The sequence below is a fragment of the Phyllostomus hastatus genome, unplaced genomic scaffold (genome assembly GCF_019186645.2).
Source record: "Phyllostomus hastatus isolate PE091 unplaced genomic scaffold, TTU_PhHast_1.1 phas_contig_283, whole genome shotgun sequence".
NCBI lineage: Eukaryota > Metazoa > Chordata > Mammalia > Chiroptera > Phyllostomidae > Phyllostomus > Phyllostomus hastatus.
The window spans coordinates 13806063-13825702 of record NW_025333833.1 but is presented as its reverse complement, the minus strand read 5'-3'; positions in this window follow the sequence as shown (position 1 = coordinate 13825702).

Genomic DNA, 19640 nt, shown 5'->3' with positions numbered 1-19640 from the left:
ATTCTTTTTTTTTTTTAGATTTTATTTATTTTCTTTTTTAGAGAGGGAAGGGAGGGAGATAGAGAGAGAAACATCAATGTGCGGTTGCTGGGGGTCACGGCCTGCAACCCAGGCATGTGCCCTGACTGGGAATCGAACCTGCGACACTAGAAGCCAAATTTTTAGTGTAATAGTAGGTTTCAAAGTGACTTTGTTCATTAGTGAGCTGGCTTTAGGGTCTTACCTAAGAAATTTTTTCTAAAATTTCCTTTGACATTATTTATATAATGAGTAATTCAATTTATGAGATTTCTTATTTTTATTAGTAGAAAACCCCCAAATTTCCTATTTGGAAGAATTTATTTTACAATTCTAAATTTCCAAAACTACTTTTCTCATACCTGATATGTTTCTCTCAAGTAAAAGTCTTGTTTAAAAGTAGGTGGTAATTCAAAATCAGATATATTAGCTCAAAGGAGGAACAGGGATTCGCATATATCTTAAGCCCCAAAGATACAACAGGATCTTAAAGGTAAATAAAGTGAGTTTATCTTTGAAAAGCACCATGGCGTTAGTGTAAGCATTGTTATTTCAAGAATAGAGATGTTTTGATGCCAAGCTAATCATCAATTATTCACAGTTTGTAATAGACCTGAAGGAAGAATCCAAAAGGGTAAGTTAATCATGCATTTATGATCTATTTGTTTCTAGAAGATTTAGTACATGTATATCTGTATATGTAGATTCTGATGCCTGGGAGCATTTACATATTTTCCAAAATGAACCCACAATTTAAATAGCTACCATTTCGTCAGATTTAATCTGGTGCTGTGGCCAAGAGCCAAGCATATCCAGAGTTACATCTCCCTTATTTCAGAGAAGCAGTTACCTTGCTAGTTTATTTTGGGACCTAAGGCAGGCAGTTGCATTAGCTAAAAAGGGACTTGGTTTATTATGCTAAAGTTGTTTTATTATGTCAATGAAGACTCTTCCTAATTAAGTACAGGAAATCACAACATGGCCAGAATTTTTAGGCACTCTGGAAAACTAATTTTATACTAGTATTAGATTCTTGTAAACTCTCTGAAGACCTTTTTCTATGCCTGCATTAGTTCCTGTATGTATTAATCTACTGTTATATTACCAGCATATACAGAAAGTTCCCTTAGGAGCATGTTTTTATGTAAGCTACGAAAGGGGAGTTCTAAGCTGTTATTTTGAGCACATAGGAGAAAAATCTGACCCAGACACGAAGGGTGAGTGAAAGCTTCTGGAGGAAGCGACCTCTAAACTGCGATGTGAAGGATTCATTTGTTCTTCAGAGGAGTTTTGATAGAGGTTCCAGCCACTGTAGAAAGGGACAGTGCGGGTCATGGCATCGTTGTGGCAATCTGTAATTGAGGGCATCTGGTAGATTAGAGCATTCAAGCTAATGTGCCCTAGTTATATGCCTAAAGAGTTACAAATATGTTTAAATCTTGATTCTCTTACTCTGTGGAGGAGGGATGAGTTAAGATCTCGGGTCCATTGCCCCCAGACACAAGCACACTCGTTGGTTTACTCCAGTGGGCCATGAACAGATCGTCATTTCCACATGTTGGCAAGCAGTGCCTCATAGTAAGTAAAGTAGTGGATGTGCACAGCACATCGAGTGGAAACTGGTGAGAGAAGAGAAATGAAGATGTAAAGGTAAGCACAGAAAAACCATAGAGAAACTTGTAAACCACTGTTGAGACGTAGGGGAGCCATTCAGTGGATTTGGGCAGACAACCGAAAAGACTTGCATTTTTGGAAAATTACTCTGGATGTGGTGTGAGAATAGATGGGAAGCAGGTCAGCCCAGGGGCTAGGGAGACTCATTAATCTGTTACTGTAGCAATCCAGAACAGAGCAGTGGTCAAATGAGCCCGGGAAAAAGGTAGGGATAGGGAGTGGGAATCGGCCCCAGAGTATTAGAGATAATGAAGTAAATGCCAAAACAGAAGGAGACATAAGTATCAAGGGTGGCTGGCAGACATTTGGTTCAACCATGGTAGAACCAAATGGTAGCTGATGTCCATTGAACACTGTTTTACTAATTATATCCATGTGCCTGGCATGGTTGGAATTATATCAACCCATTTAATGCTAACAACACTCATTTGAGATAGATGCCATATAATAGACCTATTTACAAATGAAAAAAAGAAACTGAGGCCCGAAAGCAAATCAATAGTAAAAGATAGAAAACTGGATTTGAGCCCAAGGACACCTGTTTTCTTTACTGCTATATTTTACTGTCTCTGGTGCCATTCACTAAAATTGGGCAAATGGAGTTTTAGGAAGAAGCCGATGAATTCAGTCTTGGCCATTGCTTTGGACTGCATCATGTCCCTCTCTCTGCACCCACCCCCCGCCCAGAATCTGTATGTTGAAGCTCTGACCTCCAATGGGACTGCATCTGGATAGAGGGCCTTTGTGGAGATATTCAAAGGTAAATGAGATCATAAGGGTGGGGCCCTAGCCTGACAGGACTGTGGCCTTGTATACAAAGATCTCCCCCTAGCCCCTCCTCACATGAGGACACAGTGACAACATGACCTTCTGCAAGAGCAAATCAGCAAGCAGGCCTCCCCAGAACCCAACCATGCTGGACCCTGGTCTCAGAATTCTAGTCTCCATAACCAAGAAATAAATTTTTATTATTTAAACCATCTAGCCTATGGTCTTGTCGCGGTGGCCCGAGCAGACTCAGAGGCACTGCACGTATGAATCTATTACTCAGAAGAGCCACTGGAATGGAAATACAGATTTGGGAGTCTTCAGGACATGGGTGAAAAATCAAACTATGGAACTAAATGGGGTTGACTGGAAAGAGTATCTATAATCAAGAGAAGAGGGCGGAGAATGAAGCCCATAGAAACATCAACATCAGTGAAAAATGGGCAAAGGAAGTCACTCTACCAAAAAAAAAAAAAAAGACTAAGAGTAGTTAGCAAGGAAAAAGAGAAAGAAACCAAAACAAAACACAAGAGTATATAGTGTTACAAACACCACGGGAGGAAAGATTTGGGGAGAAAGGAAGTGAGGAGCCATGTTGGATACTAGAAAATGTTACAAGGAATAATATTTATCCACTGGATTTCACTCTAAGAAATCATTGTAATAGACTTGTAAAGACAGAAACCACATAGAAATGTAGAAAGCCTGAAGCGTTTTGGGGGAAGCGGAGAACCGTGAGCAGATAACTCATTCAAAGACGTGACCTTAGTGGGAAAGAAAGACAGGAGTAGAGGCATGCCGAAACATCCAGCACGAGGAGAGATGGAAGAAAGCTTGATGCTGACGGGAAGGAGCAAATAAAAATGTGAGTTTGAGAATATAGGAGACAGGTGGGATCATTAACAGGTAAGTCCCCGAGAGGGTAGGTGGAATGGAAATGCAGAGCTCAGGCAGGAAGATTAACTTTAGGAGGAGGAGCACCACTACTTTTAAAAGAAAAGTAAGCAAGGATGCAGGTGAATCTCTAGATTTAGAGACAGATACTGAGAGGGCTCTTATGTGATACCCTGTGTGCCAACTAAGAGATAAGTACTACAGTGTTCTAAGAACCAGGAGAAAGTCGGGGAGGCATCAGGTAGAAGTTTCCTCTGTGTAATTCTGGGAACATGGGATTCATTCACATTTGGAGGCTTACAAGGAAGTGATGATAATGGACTGGAATCAAAAATAGTGGGGACAGGAGAGGTTAGAATGTGAACCCCCATGAAATCATAGCTGGAAAGAAAGGGTGAATTTTGGGGGTGGGGGGGGAAACACCTGGTAGGTAAATACCTGGTAGGTAAAGGGGTCCTAGAATTACAAGTTCCCATGAGGTCATAGAACAGATGGTGAGTGTGTAACTGATTAAGAGGTTGCGGTCAGAGGGTGGAGTGAGTGAATTGAAGTTTTCAGGTAAGTCAGCAGACCTGGAGGATGACGACAAGTTTCAGAGTATAGTCATCAGGAATAGAAATGAGGTGTTTTTATGAAAGAAATAAGAAAGCAAAAGAGTTTATGAATAAGTAAAGTGCTCTCAAGCACCTAGTCAAAATGAATCTGAAGCTCTCAGCTCAACCTTCCTCCTACTCGAGCTCAAGCATGAGAACAGAAACAGAAGGAAATCAGTCACTGTTCTCTAACGCAGCAGGAGGTCGTCTCAAGAGGAAATTTCTAAATCAGCACACCTGGACCCACACCCTTGAATAACCTCCGGTGACCTATATAGTTTCCACACCCTTAGCACTTGTAACTCGGGCCCACCACAGCCTTCCCTCCGAGGTGAGATGACTTGGCATCGCGGTCAGAAGTGCTGTGAGAGAGAAAATCCCACGAAGTGTCTATAGCCCTTTTTCCACTGTGTCAGCGAAGACTCCATCGGCCGACACCGCCGGTGGCCATATGCCCAGCTGGGAGACCATACCTTGTATTATCCTGAGATAAGGGAGGGATTTACCCTTATGTGTGGATTTCTACTGATTTAGGGGAAATTTGGAAAATTAGAACAGCAATGCATACCATACTACAATGTTTCAAGCTACAGTGAGGGTCTTAGGTTCATTAAAAGGAATATGATGAGAAATCCAGAAGTCAGTGGTGCAGGACACGGCCCAGAAGTGGCGCTGGTCAGGTACAAAGGCAGAAGTGGGGTTCTTCCCCAAGCAGGGGACCTTCCACAAGTCATGTCCTGCCCCTTTCCTCAGAACCCCAGGCAGGGGGTTCCCTCGCCCAGAGGGACCTTTCATCCCTGGGAAGACAGACAGTGCTGGGAGCAGGACCTTGTTGCACGTTGGGTCCCCTACGGACTTGTGTCTGTGGCCACTACACTCTTTGCTGAGCTGAGGACACAGGGGCACAGAGGGGCACAGACTTGTACCCAGATGTCCTGGCTTCTTGACTCAAAAGTTCCAGATTCCAAAACCGTTCTTAGAGTGGCGTGACATTCAAGCTCACACTTAGTGTGTGTGGTGTCCTGTGGTGTAGGCGATAATTCTTTGGGAGTGTTCTAGCTCTGCAGAAAGTAGGTAGTCACTGTGGGTCAGGGCATACTCATGGAGGCCCACAGACCCATTTTACAGATGGGAATCCCAGGAACAGTGAGATCAAGGTAAGATACTTGCAGAAAGTCACCCAGTTTTGGATCCACCCCATGTAGAAGTCACCGGACATTGCTGGCCCAGGGTGGTCAAGTCCAGGATGGGTGCGCTTTTAGCGTAAACTAGTCTTATGGAGGAGTTTGTCCAGGTGCTGGTGACTTCTGACGCCCCACCTCCTCGACTAAACTGGAGCTGCAGAGCATACATACCACTCAGTTCAGCAGTCACCTTCTAGCCTTTGGGGAACCCATGGAGTGCGGCAAAGTGCTATGGACACCCCCACGGGGATGTCAACACCAGCACAGGGAAGAGGACTGGGGACAGGGAGGATGAACCTGACTGTCTGTGTGACCTTGGGCAAGTCCTTTCCCTCTTTGGGGCTTCGTTTCTGCAGTGGTAAATGGAGGGATTGAACCAGGACAGACCACAAAGATGGTTCCAGTCTTGTTCCTGCCTTCAGAGGAGTGGGAGCAGAGACTGATGTAAAAACAGAGTTGCCGTTCTAGATGACTAGGGTGGTGACAAAGGTCTGTTCTAGGGGCCGAGGGAGTCGAGACAAGGGGCCAATAATGTCACGTGGGGAGGACACAGCGTGAGGTTGGTGTGATGATGCCTAACACACCTGGTCTGCATCTCGTCACAGCCCCAACCCGAGCCTGTCCCTGAGGCAGGTCAAGAAACATTTTGAATCAGTGCTGGAATGAAGACTCAGACTTTGCCTTCAGGGGCTTCCCAGTCTTGCTAAAAGGAAGTTTCCCTCTGAATTTTTGTGGATTATTGGGTGGCTGGGTGGTGGTGGGTCAGAGACGAAGACAGTCTACCCAGACGGCCCTGAGCTTCCAGACACAAACAGATCATCTCTCATTTCAGCTCTGCTCCAAACTTTCCAATCCTTATCGCTTTGCCTGCGGGATAAAGTATAAACTCCTTAGCAGGTCAAGGCCTTGTCTGGTCTGATTCTTCTTCAGACTAGACTAGCCTTTCCCAGCCTTGGCACTATTGACACTTTGGGTTGGATAATTCTCGTCATCAGAGGCTGTCCTGTGCATGGTCCAATAGGTTGTATGGCAGCATCCCCGGCCTCTGCATCCCACCACTCTTCCAGCTTGGGCTCAGCGTCATGGACCCCGCAGCGAAGGGTGGAGAGAAGAAGAAGGGACGTTCAGCCATCGGTGAGGTAGTGAGCAGAGAATGCACCGTCCACATTCACAAGCGCACCCATGGACAGGGTTTCCAGGAGCATGCTCCCCAGGTACTCAGGGAGATGCGGAGATTGGCCGTGAAGGCGATGGGAACCCCCAGTGTCCACATGGGCACCAGGTTGGACAAAACCATCTGGACCTAAGGAGTAGCAGAAGGCCCCATCCGGCACCCAGGTGCTATTGTTCAGAAAATGTAATGAGGATGCAGATTCACCAGGGAAGCTCTATGCGTTGGTGACTTAGGTATTGTACCTGTCACCACTTTTTGACGTCTACAGACAGTGGATGTGAATGAGGACTAACTGCTGGTTGTGAAACCAAGGTATAAAACTACAAAAAAAAGAAGTCTGCAGACATTGCCGAGTGAACCCTGGGGGGCAAAGTCACCCCCGCTGGAGAACCACTGGATTAGGGGAGGATCAGCCGCCCTGAACCTCTTTTTTGTCCAGGAGTGTGCCTTCCTTTCCCTTTCCTTGCACAGCCTTTCACGTTTCCCCCTTTCCCCCATGGATCCCACTAGTCCCGCCGACCTCAGAAGTTCCCTCCCCTGGGAAGCCCACTCTGACCCTCTCAGGCTGACCCAGGTGCGCGAACACACACCTTCAGTTTGTGAGTCTTCCCCGCTGGCCTGGGAGCCACCCTGCACCGGAGCTGGGTGTTTGTGTGAAACGAGGCTGGGCTGGGGTGGAATCCCGTGTCTCTGGGTCTGGACCTGGTGGTCAGAGGGAGGTACTAGACAACCTGGCTTCTCGCCCAGCCCTTGGGGTCTCATGTGTTTCTCCTCTGCTTCTCAGCCCTCAGGCCCTTTAACAGATTTTCCTAGAGACTGCATGTAGGATGAGACAGGTGTGTCCAAAACAAGAACTCTGTCTTAGTCACCCTTGCGCCCATAGCTACCGCCGCCCTCTCCCACCTGTGGGGCCTTGCACAGAGGAGGTGGACCGTGGCCCCGTCTCACGGCCGCGTCTCGTGATCGAGGCTCATGGCCCAGGCTCATGGAGCAGGCTCGTGGCCCAGGCTCACGCCCCAGCCAGCCTGCTCCTTCAGTGGCCAGGGGCTGGTGCTGCCACTCATTTCCTCAGCACATGTGTGTGGAGGCCCTGCCCCAGGGCTAATGCTGGAGATACGGCTGCGATAAAATGGGGACCCAGCCCTTTTGGAGTTTTAGTCTAGTTGAAGGCAGGGGTGGGATGGTGGGGAGAGGGTGGACAGAGACAAACAGTGAACAAAGTACGTAAGGAAAATGTATAGCAGGTCAGATGACAGTAAGTACTGATAAACAATATAAATTGGGGGCGGAGGCAGGGCGGCTGGAGGGGTTGGAGGGATTGAGAAAAAAGAGGGAGAGAAATGCATGGACAAAGGATAATAGTGAGGTGATTGACAGGGAAAGGGGCGAATGGGGAGGTAGAGGAGGGTCAATGGAGACCTGACTTGGGGAGGTGGGCATACAATGGGGAGTGCACATGATGCGTTGTAGAGTAGCGCACCTGAAACCTGTATAACTTTGTTAACCAGTGTCACCCCCCACCAATAAATTCAATAAAAAGGGGAAAAAAAAGAAATAAAACTGTGGAGGGGAATAGGGAGTAAGGGGAAATGAGCTGGAGGGCTGTCATTTAAATAGAGTGCCCTGAGGAGACGATGTCTGAGCAAAGACCCGAAGGAGGTGAGAATCACACCTGTACCTGGGAGAACAGTGTTGCGGGTAAAGGGAACAGCCAGTGCAAAGGCCCTGAGGTGGCAGGTAGGTGATATGATGAAAGCAGTGAGGAGGCCCATGTGCCTAGAGCAGGTAAGTGAGGGGAGAGACGCAGGGAAGGGACCAGATCACCCAGGCCTTCGGGACCACGACGAAGACTTTGCCTTTCCTTTAAGGGAAGCAGGAGCTGCAGGAGAACTACCCCTTCACTGCTCTATAATTAAGGTACCATTGTTAGTATAGAGTTCAATGGCTTTAGGTACCAACAGGCCGTCGTGCAGTGCAAATATCACCGCACTCCTGCTGGAACACTTCTGGCCCCTGAGAAAGGTCCCCGCTTCCTTTTTGCACTAAATCCTGCATCACCCCCAGCCCCAGGCACCCTGGAAGGGGTGTTCCCTCTCTGGGGTTTTACCTTTTCTAAAGGTTTCTCGTAAACGTAATCAGACAATAACAAAGTCATATCATATTTAATATGGCTTTTTTTAGTACTTGGGCTCCAGCAGTGAACCTCAAAAATGAACTAAGACATAACTCAAAAATAGTTCAGTAATTTCTTACAAGTTTGCTTTGTAAACCAAGGCATGAGGAGGCCACGTGAGCCTCTATGTCAGAAACACCAATGACAATAAGAAAAGAGAAAAGAGGATGAGACTCGGAGACTTCAGAGTCCTATTCTGCAGTGCTCCTTACTGTTTGAACTTTTCACCCCTGCTAACGCTGGCTGCAGTGAATATAGCCTTGGGTAGGAAATCCCAGTGTCCCCAGACTCACCGGCAGGAGAATGCCTGGTGTGTTTACATTCGATAACACTGCTGTGGTTACTAAGACATCAGCTCAGGTTTCCTGAATCTTACAGGATTCCCCATGCTGGTGGCAAGGTTATTTGCGTGCTTCTTGGTTTGATACATTTTTTTTATGTGGGGTTGCTCCAGCATAATAAAAATCAGTGACTTTCCTTGGTATCCAAGCTAGTCTAAATTGGTTTTAACTATGATTAAATGTGAATGAATAATATTGTGCAGCCTTTTTTTAACCTGTAAGCTGCTTTACAAAAGAAGAAAATAGACATACGATTGATCAGTGACAAATGGTAGAGGACTTGAAGCAGGAGAGAGCATAGGAAGAACTCTGAGACTGCAATATTGTCACTGGCCAGCATTTAGCACTCTGGTTGCCAGGAAACTCCCTTTACCAGTTAGGTAGAATAAATGGTAAACCAAGGCAGGGAGGAGGAAGGAGACAAGTCTCACATGCTAACTCAGCAGTCCTGAGCCTGTTGTGATAATATTGCCAGGTGTTTCAATATCACAAGAAACACTGTCTTAGCAAGAAAGAGCCCATAAATCGAGTTTGGTTAATTGCCTACCTCTGGTCACTATTTGTCTTACAAGAAAGTCCCTGATGCTTACAGAAAGAGCCCATAAATAACTTTGGAAATTGCCCCTATTTTAATTAACTGCCTCCTGTCACGTATTTGTTTTACAACAGGATGACCAAATAGGGTCTGGAGCAAGATAAGAATTTGGGCGGGCAGATCCCCATTCATCCCTAAATTTGGGTAGTCACATTTCCCCAAGAAAACTGGCGCCACGTTTACCCATTAATCAATATGTAACTTTTTTTCCCTCCTATCCCACCAGCTATATATGTCCTGAGAACAAAGGACTCTGTCTCTCTCTCGGGAGCTCAGGGGGCTCTTGGCTCTTGGGCCACAGATCCTGTGGTCACCCGGCCTTAGGCTGCCCAGGGGCTTGCCACCCTGGTCTTCAGCCCCTCTTGCTTTTCTCACCCTGCTTTGCCCTGAAACTTTGCTTTTCACCCCCTACTCTACCCAGTCCTGTTCTCTTCCATGGAAGTGGACCACTAATAAACTGACTACATACTACTAGATTTGCTGATATATAATTCTTTACATGTGTCAGCAAGAAGAACCAGGTCTCTTTCGTCAACAGACTCAATGAATAGTCTTTGTTTCCAGATATAACTATAGAACATATGTGTTTAAATCTGTTATAGAGCAGACATCAAAAAAAGCAGGAATCTCAATTATTCACTTAGCTAACTGATTTCTAAAGTTTCATCTTTCCACTTATATTTTTTGACATATCATACAACCTTTACAAGGTATTCCAAGACAAAACTCAAACTCTGATATGTAGGGTCTATTTTTAAGCATTTGTACAATGGTCAAGATATATATTCATTTCATAGCAAAAGGGAGACAGCGCCCTGATCAAATTGTCAAGTCCAAACAGAATAAGATCCAATAAGAGTTCAGCAAAAACAGCACAGCAATAAATGTTAGTCACACTTAAAGAGAGCATGAATCGATCATACAGCCTCTTACATTTTAAAATATTAGAGTACTGAAATTTGTTTCTGCAGAATTTCCTGCTGTCTATATTTTGATACTTGGTCCACCAAGAACAACCCTGAGGGAACATCAGTGTGGAAGACAGAGTTTATAGAATTAATCATTTGACTATAAGATACGTAAGAGCAGATCAGTGGTTTATTCTTACTGGAGAGAGGCGCACATCGTACCCTTGCAACAGGTGAGTTTGGACACAATGTCAGGTCTAGGGAGCCCACAACGTCATGAGACTGTCTGTGGGGTGTTTCCTACACAAAATGAAGAGTCGCATCTAGTAGGTAGTAGGCAGATAGGTCAGCATCCTATTAGTAACAGTATAAATCAATAGATGTATCATAACACAGGGCTTTAATTTTTTTTCTTTTTTCCCCCTGAAAAGTACAGGGCACACTACAAAAACCAAGATCCACACTAGAAGGTAAATCTATTTCTTACATTGAAAATAGCACTTTCCACTATCCCAGAGCTCCCCCTGTCCAATAGTACTATCTATTTCCCCGGAGAGGCAGGGTGGTGCATTCACTGAGATCTAGGGATCTGTCATCAGATAAACCCACGTTCAAATCCAACTCTGCGGCTTGCCAGCTGAGCTTCCAGCGGCCTGCTGTAGAAGCCATTCCACCAGCATGGCTCAGTTCCTTCTTCGGTGAAATGGAAACCTGAGAGTTGTTGGAAAAATAAAATCACTTGTTCAAAGAGCACAGGGTAGCCCTGGCTGGCGTGGCTCAATGGATTGAGCACCGGCCTGCAAACGAAAGGGTCGCCGCTTCGATTCCCAGTCAGGGCACATGCCGGGGTTGCAAGCCAGGTACCCAGCAGAGCACATGCAAGAGGCAACCACACATGGATGTTTCTCTTCCTCTCTTTCTCCTTTGCTTCCCCTCTCTAAAAATAAATACATACATAATCCCTAAATAAATCCTTTGTTAAATAAAGTCTCATTAAGTCACTCAACTTGATTGTGCAGTATTTCTTATTGGGCCCCAGCTGATATACAGATTATAGTTGTGTGTCCTTAATGACAATTCCTACACACAGTTTACTCACAGGTATAAGGGAGTATGTATTTGTGTGGCTGTGTGGTATGTGTGTGTGTGTGCGTGTGTGCATGTGTGTGTGGCTTGTGGCCCTGGCAATATTCAGGTTCTTCATTTCCCAAAGAGCAGGAGATTCTAAGCCCAGGGGTTAGGAGCTGGCCGGTTGGAGTTCTCAGCTGGACTCTGCCTCTACAGAGGGGTTTTTCAGCCCAGGTTGCTCCTGCAAGGGGCCCTAGGGCTGCCAGTTGCCAGGGGACCCAAATAAAGAAAGCTAGTTGTCAAGACCATGTCACATGTAGGGATTTCAGTGCACTGGTTGCTTTGGTTGATTTTGCCACTAATACAAATATAATAACTTCTACAGAGTCTTTAAAATAAAGTTAAGAGTTTGTCAAACAAGAATCCAACTATTTTTCTAATAAATGATTTAATAAAACGATACAAGGAACCAGAAAACCACCAAAACCCCCCAAAATGTAAAAAGCAAAAATGGGACAAAGACTGGAAGCTCTGTTACTTAACTGGTGCGTCAACACCAGTAAGGTCCGCGTGGGGCGGCAGTGGAAATTGGGAGATCAGTCCGCGCATACCTGCTAATGCACACCCGAGTTTCTGCAACGAAAATGAACATCGCTAGCATTTAGTGAGCAGTTTGTAGGGGCCAGCCAATTGTTCTCAGCATTTTGTTTGCGTTGACTCGTTTCATTCTAACATGAAGGCAGACCCTGCTTGTCATCCCCGTGCCACTATTGGAGACACTGGGGAAGGGTTAAGTAACTCAATAAATAGTAAAACTCAAATTTGAATCCAGGTAGTCTGCCTGCAGAGTCTGTGCTCGTAACCACTGCACCGTGCTTCTTTGTCCACGTGGACAACGAGATGCCTGGTGTCATGACCTCCAGGGTAACTTTCAGCTCGAATTCTCTGCCTACATCTCTGTCTCATTCCCTTGCTATGAACACAGAAAGTTAATAATGTCCCTTTAACATGAAGAATACCCTGGTTTCTCACCAGACTGATACACAATATTGTGCCAACGAACACGTGACACCCGCCACTCTCCCCCTGTCTCTCCTGGGGCCTTTCATCACACCGTATCTCTTGTGACCATGGACTGTTTTCAATCTTCCCTGGATCTTACTTCAAAAAATGCCCTTACGTACTTATTTCAAGTCAGCCTAAAAACGTTCTAGCATTCTCAGAGCTGATGTGATACCGAATTCCCACTGGAACCTAAAGGTCCACTAATTCTATGACGACACACTGACACACCACCTGCCACACGATTTGTTCCTTACGTTTTTCACTTTTTCCTTCTATGCCTTTTTACCTGATCTATTCTTCCATTATTTCCTTCTCTAGACCTTTCTACAGCAAGCACAAAACTCTCAACTCAGATGAACAAATTCTCCTGCCTTTCTTCTCAATCTCAGTTTAGTAACCACTTTTCTGAGGTGATCACTTTTGACCCAAAGCTGTATCCACTGTCACAAAGCTACAGCCTAACTTCTGGACAGGTGACACTAGCAAACTGATGACAACATTCAAGTGAAGTGGACCATTTTACAATGAATGTCATCTCTCCTTAGGGGCTAGATTCAAAATAACTAGCTCCTGGGTTAAAAATAACTCAAATATTCCTCTTTCTTTAATAGAACCAGCCTGTACACAAGTTCCCCAGCTGAAATAGCATTTTGGAACTTGGTGCTTCCTGGAAAATACAAATGACCCACCAAATATTTAGTCCGATCAGCCTGGAGATAAAGAACAAATATTTTAAATATAAACAGATGAATCAGTGAGCAGAAAAATTTATGAACAGCAGTTAACATAGGTTTGAGAATGATTCATTTATGTTCTTCATGTTTCTTTAGGTGTGTGGCCAGTGCTGGTGTACACTTCTTCCAACTCCGGCAGGCGAATAGGTTCAGCATGTGCCGGATTATGCAAAGTCATGTTCAAGATAAGAGTTCAGGGAATGATGGGTCCTTGCTGGGGCCTTTGTGTTTTCCTTAACAGTCATATTTTTCAGGCAAACTGAAAAGAAGAGTCTGGAAGCTTTGCTAGAAATAAACGAGAGAGGTATACTCGAGGTCTCAGAGCAGCCCTGGCTGGTGTGGCTCAGTGGGTAACTGGGAACATGGCTTAGGCGAAAACACAGGAGTGTTCCAAAGAGGTAGGGAAAAATGGTAAAAGTTCGTATAGAAAAAAGTGCATTCTGGAGGATAATTGGTTCTGCATTCTTAGCCCTGAGATGGGTCCAGACGGTCTTCAGTCAGACATCAGGCAGCCAGGTGGTGTGGGAGACGGTGCCAGGAGACCCAATCTGTCCCCGTGGTTTGGATAATGAACGTCAGGTGGATGTACTTTTGAGTCCTTTGGGTTGGTTGTTTGCCTCAGGGGATAATCTGAAGGTTAGTTAGAGGTCCAGACGTATCCAGGTATTGATACAGGATGGAACATTTTTTAAAAGTTAATGTTCCCAGGCTAGTTAGATAAGAGTACAGTCTGTTGTCACACTTCAAACTTCATGAATTTTAGCAGCTTGGCTAAAATGACTCCATTCTATGTATGTAGTCCCTAGCTTTGGTCTTTACTCATATTAAAACTTTTTCTTTGACCTAAGTTTTAAAAGAAATTGAAATATGTTCTTCGGACCCTAAGCTCTGTGGCTACTCTGCCTAATGATAACCTACCCTCAGGAACCTTCTCCCATATTCCATTCTGTTTTGTTTGGGGGGGGGGGGGGCGGTGTGCGCACGCGCACAAGCCAGACCACAGTTCTAAAACTTTCCCTTTCATTGGATCACAGAGAACCTTCAAAGACAGCCAATCATTCAGTGTAGTGATTCCCAGATCCTCAGCCTAGAATTCAAGGCTTCACCAAGTCTTGGTTTGCCCAGCCGTTCAACCTGACTCCCAAATGCGCCTTTGACTTCTGTTAGGCCAGTCCTCCCATTTCCGTTCTGTGCATTGAAATGACCTAGGGAGGTTTTTGGGTTTGGGTTTTGTCTTGTTTTGCTTTGAATTCTGATTCCAAAGCCAATCAAATCAGAATATCTGGGTGTGGAACCCAGAATGCAATAAAGAAATATTTTATAAAGTTCCTCAGATGATCCCAATTTGCATACAAATTTAAGAAGCAGAACTCTAAGTGACGATGACAACAACAAAATCATTCTCCTATAAGGTGCTTGAAGCACAGGATGTGATTTTATATATATAGAGGGAGAGATCATATATATATATAGAGAGAGAGAGAGATTATATGTATACATACATATCTCTCAGATAATATTGTAATAACTTCTTTATACATGAATCTCTTTACTAGATGAAAAATTCCAAGCATCATTTCCCGATCATTTCAGTTTGACCCATCACCTAGTTCAATAACTAGCATTGAGTAGACATTCAATAAATGTTTTCATTACGTGAGTAAAGGTGAACCCATTGACACCTGGTCTTAAACTTTTACTTTCCCTTTTCCTTTTTTCTTCCTACTCCAAGGTTCTCAACCCTACAAGCACCTTACAATCACCTGCGAGCTTTATTAAACTATCCTGGGCCCCACCCCAGGACAATTAAATCAGAATTTCTGAGGGTAGGGCACAACTAGTTTCTAAAAGATCCTTAGGCAACTCCAAGTATAGCCAGAGTTAAGAACTACTGACTTTTATTCACTCTGTAATACCCTCTGTAAGGCTCTACTTTTTCAGGAAACTCTTTTTGATCCTCTCCCATATGTATCTTTCAGTTTCTTAAAACCTGCTTGTTCTTAAGAGATGAGTATGTAATTTTAGTCTTAACTACTTTCTTGTAGCACTCATGGATGTGTTCTGTTTGAAGCTGGCCTTTAAGGATAGGATTCATGCTTTACATAACTCTGCTTTCCTGGGGGAGAGGAGAACAGTGCTGAGCCTAAATTCGAATACTCCAAACTAAAGGGTATGGATTTTAAGTTGAAATATCATGTTTCTTAAGCCAGGTTTGCCACACGCTATTCAGTAGTGGATCTTAGGAAACCAATAAATCGCTTGAAACTTTCAGTGTGCTGCAGTGGGCAAGTAATTTTCTCAAGTAGCTCCTAGTTTTAAAATCTTGGATTTAAACTGGAATGTGGCTTTGATACCACGCTCATGGTCAGTTCCCTGAAAGGCATCATTCAACTTCTCAAATGAGAAGCAACAGCCTGGTGTCAATTTCTGGAGAGACAAAGCAGGGAGATTCGAAATTCCAATGACATTGCTATCCTCTATATTTCTAACCCTTAACTCACCCTTTCCCAGGGGAAGGAAAGGTGGTGCAAGAATTTGGGAGGTGCCCACGAGCACTCACCTTGGGCGTGTGGACACCTGACTCTTTTATGACCACATCAGAAAATGCCATAATGCTTATTAAAAGTGCTGATTTCTTATTAGTCAGTAAGCTGAGTGGCATGAATCTGGTAACTTAGCAGTTAATAAATACACATTTACTAATGACTGTGAACAATTTTAGTGCAGTGCTTTACACACATATTTCTGCTACATATTTTGCAGGACTCTGACGTTTTGAAATTTCCTTTCTCTATTGTTCTCAACAAGAAAAAACGCACACACCTCATCTCCATTGGAAAGGCGAGGCACAAACAAAAGGAATGTAAGGATTTGGTCTGTCTGTGACTGACAAATGGACTGGGTGGAAAGCACTCAAAAAGAGTTGGAGGCTTTGGCTGGAAATGACTGATACAGGTACACGGAAGGGTCTTAAAATTCACGAACTTGGAACACAGCTAGGCACAGACACAGAAGTGTTCCCAAGAAGACAGAACAGTTCAAAGTTCTTACAGTCAAAAGCGCATCCTTGAGAATAACCGGCCCAGCATGCTGACTGATAACCGAGATTGTTATCAGTCACACGTCAAGCAGTCTGGGTAATGGGTGTCAGGCTGTCTGGCCATGTGAGTCTCTCAACTGGCTGCTTAGAGGGCTGTCTGGAGGCCTAGCACATGTCCAGATGTATATCCATGTGCTGACACGGACTGAAAAGTTCAAAAAGGTTCAGTTCTCAGGCCAGAGTCTTTCCTCATGTCTCAGCCTTCATGATGTGAGTAATTTCAGCAGCGTGGTGAAAGTGACTCCATCTTGCCCTTCCCTATTTTCACTCTTTCCTCAGCAGTATTCAACTCGAGAGGAAAAAGTCACTCATGTATAATGGCATGATGCAGACAAACTCTGAGTTAATTCACATTCGAACATTTTACTTACCTGAAACTTTTGCTTAATAAAGCCACCAGAAGTGTTGACTAGCATAACCCTCTATAAAGTCTGTAAGTTCTCATCAGGTCTAAAGAATTATATTTTTTGAAGCGAATTTATACATTTCTTCTTATAGTAAAGATACCTGTTTCCCATCATACATGATGTTCTTTAAGCTAGTTTAATCATGATAAGTACAAATTATTGGACGTGGTTGATGAACATCTGCTTGGTAAAAAAAAAATCTGCTAAGTATCAAATATTTTTAAAACACTCAAACCCACACAGACATACACAAACATGCATAAATACAACAAAAACAGGAGTTTGGGGTTTTTTTCTGAGATCCAAATGGAAAAAATAAATGTGTAATAAGAAGTCCAGTTTGGCACTAATCTTGCAGATGTGTTTAATGGAATACCAATCCAAATGCCTTGTATTAAGTTAAATATTTAGAATCCAGGGTCTTTGCAAACCCACAGGTTTTGTATACCAAAGGAAATAATGAAAACATAGGGGTTTCTACTGAGTCATTTGTTTCAGTTTTCTTAGCAGAGGCTAACAATGGATGGATGGTTTTGTTCATGATTAAGACAAATCAGCAATCTGGTATTATACACGTGGCTCAGGTGGCAAAAGCAGGGAAAAGAGAAGATGAAAAAGCAGTCTTCTCTCCTTCTCCTGTACCTACCAGATAATATTTCAGGAAAAAGATTCAACATGCATTTTACATTTTTAAAAGAATTTTAATATACATCATTTTTTATTTCCCTTACAGAGATCTGTGAGATGTGCTGTTTTCCCCATTTACTAGAGATAAGGTAAATGAAACTTAAAAGGCATTAATGATGTCCCCCAATTACTGCAATGTTTAAGCTCAAATATAGTCCATTTTATAGCTATGTGATGTATACAACTTCCTTATAACAGACATCTAGAGAAATAATACATTTTCATTTCTGCCAGAGGAAACACAGTACCATTTGCTCTCAGATCGAAGCCTGGCCGTTGTATGATATTGTCAATACCTCTCATTTCTGAAATACCCTGTGATGAGCAAAGCCTTTCGCCAAGACTCTCAAACGCCCCTGAAATGTCTCGCCAGTCCTGGCTGCCCGCCTTAGCTCTCTGGTGAACTAGTTAACGAGTGTAGTCACTCCTAAGCTCAAACCTAAAGGTGTCTTCACTGAGGACAAAGCACACTCGTGCTCAGCGCAAACGAATTGCTTCAGTCTTCGGCCGGCGTGAAGTTGGCAGTGTCTCTACACAAAGTGGTTTTTAATAAGTGCTGGTTCCTAACATCATGGTGGTTGTAAATGCTAATAAACTTCCTACCAGGGAAGCAGAAGTGGAAACTTCTATTTGTCAAACATTTTATCGCTGCTCTTGGTCGGCATGGACAATTACCCCCAGTTCCCTGGGGCACCTATTCCCTGGGTGTTTAGCAGTTAATGAATACAAATAGTACCAAGCCAGCAATTTTCAAAACCGTAAATAATTATTCCTTGGAGAGCTCCTGCTAATGGAAAAAATATAACTGAAAAAGAACTAACGTAGCAAAAAAAATTACTGATTAACTAAGACCAAAGTAGAGGTCCAAAACCTTACAAACTTGTGTCATCCTAGGATACTATAAATGCAGTCAATTAATTCACAGATGGAGCTTTAAATATAAATGCAAGTTTTAAGCAATTGCTTCTTTTCCATCAACAATATTTTTTCTTTTCTTTTTATAATATTAATTTCTTATGGAATTCCCTTTAAAAACAGGCTACAGTTAATTTGCATTAATAGGATAGAGCTATTCATGATCAATTTGTCTGGATTGACATTTCTATAATCATTCTATATTACTTTTATCAATTAAAAATATTCCATAAAGAATACAAGTTTATGTAGAAAATTGAATAAGAAGTCAGTAAAGAAAAGCTAACAATTTCCTCCTTCTTCTTTCTCCATCAATAGATGTAGTCATTGATTTAACACTCTGCATGACGGATTAACATATGAAAGTATCAGATATATTAAAATGGCATGTTAACTTGGGATTTTATTGATGTCCTAAGAGCTCCTAGAGAAAGGGCAACAATCAGCTAAATATACAAGACCTTGAATCATAGAAATCACAGTCCTTGTAGAATTTTTTAATTTGCTGATTTTTGGAGGACATTTGCTGTGGTATGTGTACCAGATTCTTATATTAGTTATTACCTCCCCAGAAAACAGACTTTTACATTATATTTACCACAGAAACAGGGTTGTAAAAAGTTGTATTATTTTGCCATATATGTCTGCAAACTTGTAGGAGACATCAAGCTAGAATTCAGTAGCTTTTATTTAACATAATCTTTTTAAAACTACAGAATAGTTTTAATTTACATAAAAATTGCAAAGATAGTACAGAGAGTTTCCACCTATACCACATCCAGTTTCCCCAGTTGTTAACATCCTAGATTATGATGGTATATTTGCCACGAGAACCAGCACTGATACACTGCTACCACTGCTACCACTACACTCCAGACTTCATTCAGATTTCACTAGTTTTTTTTCCTAATTTTTTTTTCTGTTCGTTTGTTTGTTTTAGGATCCCATCCAGGGTCCCACATTACATTGGGTCATTATCCCTCCTTAGTTTTCTCTAGTAGGTGGCAACTTGTCTTGCCTTATTTCTGATGACCTGGGCAGTTTGGAGACGAAACTGAGATATTTTACAGAATGTCCCTCACTCTGGAGGGACCGCAGTTTTTTCACTGTGAGATTGGGGCTACGGGTTTTGGGGAAGACTGCCACAGAGGTGAAGGGCCACCCTGATCACATAACAAGAGTGCACACTATCAGCATCAACATCAGGGAGGACGTTAGCCTTGACATTAACCTTAGCATAGCCTTCGCCAATTTCTTCCACTCCAATGTTGCTTTCCCCTCTTCCCAAGTTTCATTCTTTGGAAGCCAGTCGGTGAGTGCAGCCCACACTCAAAGAGGAAGT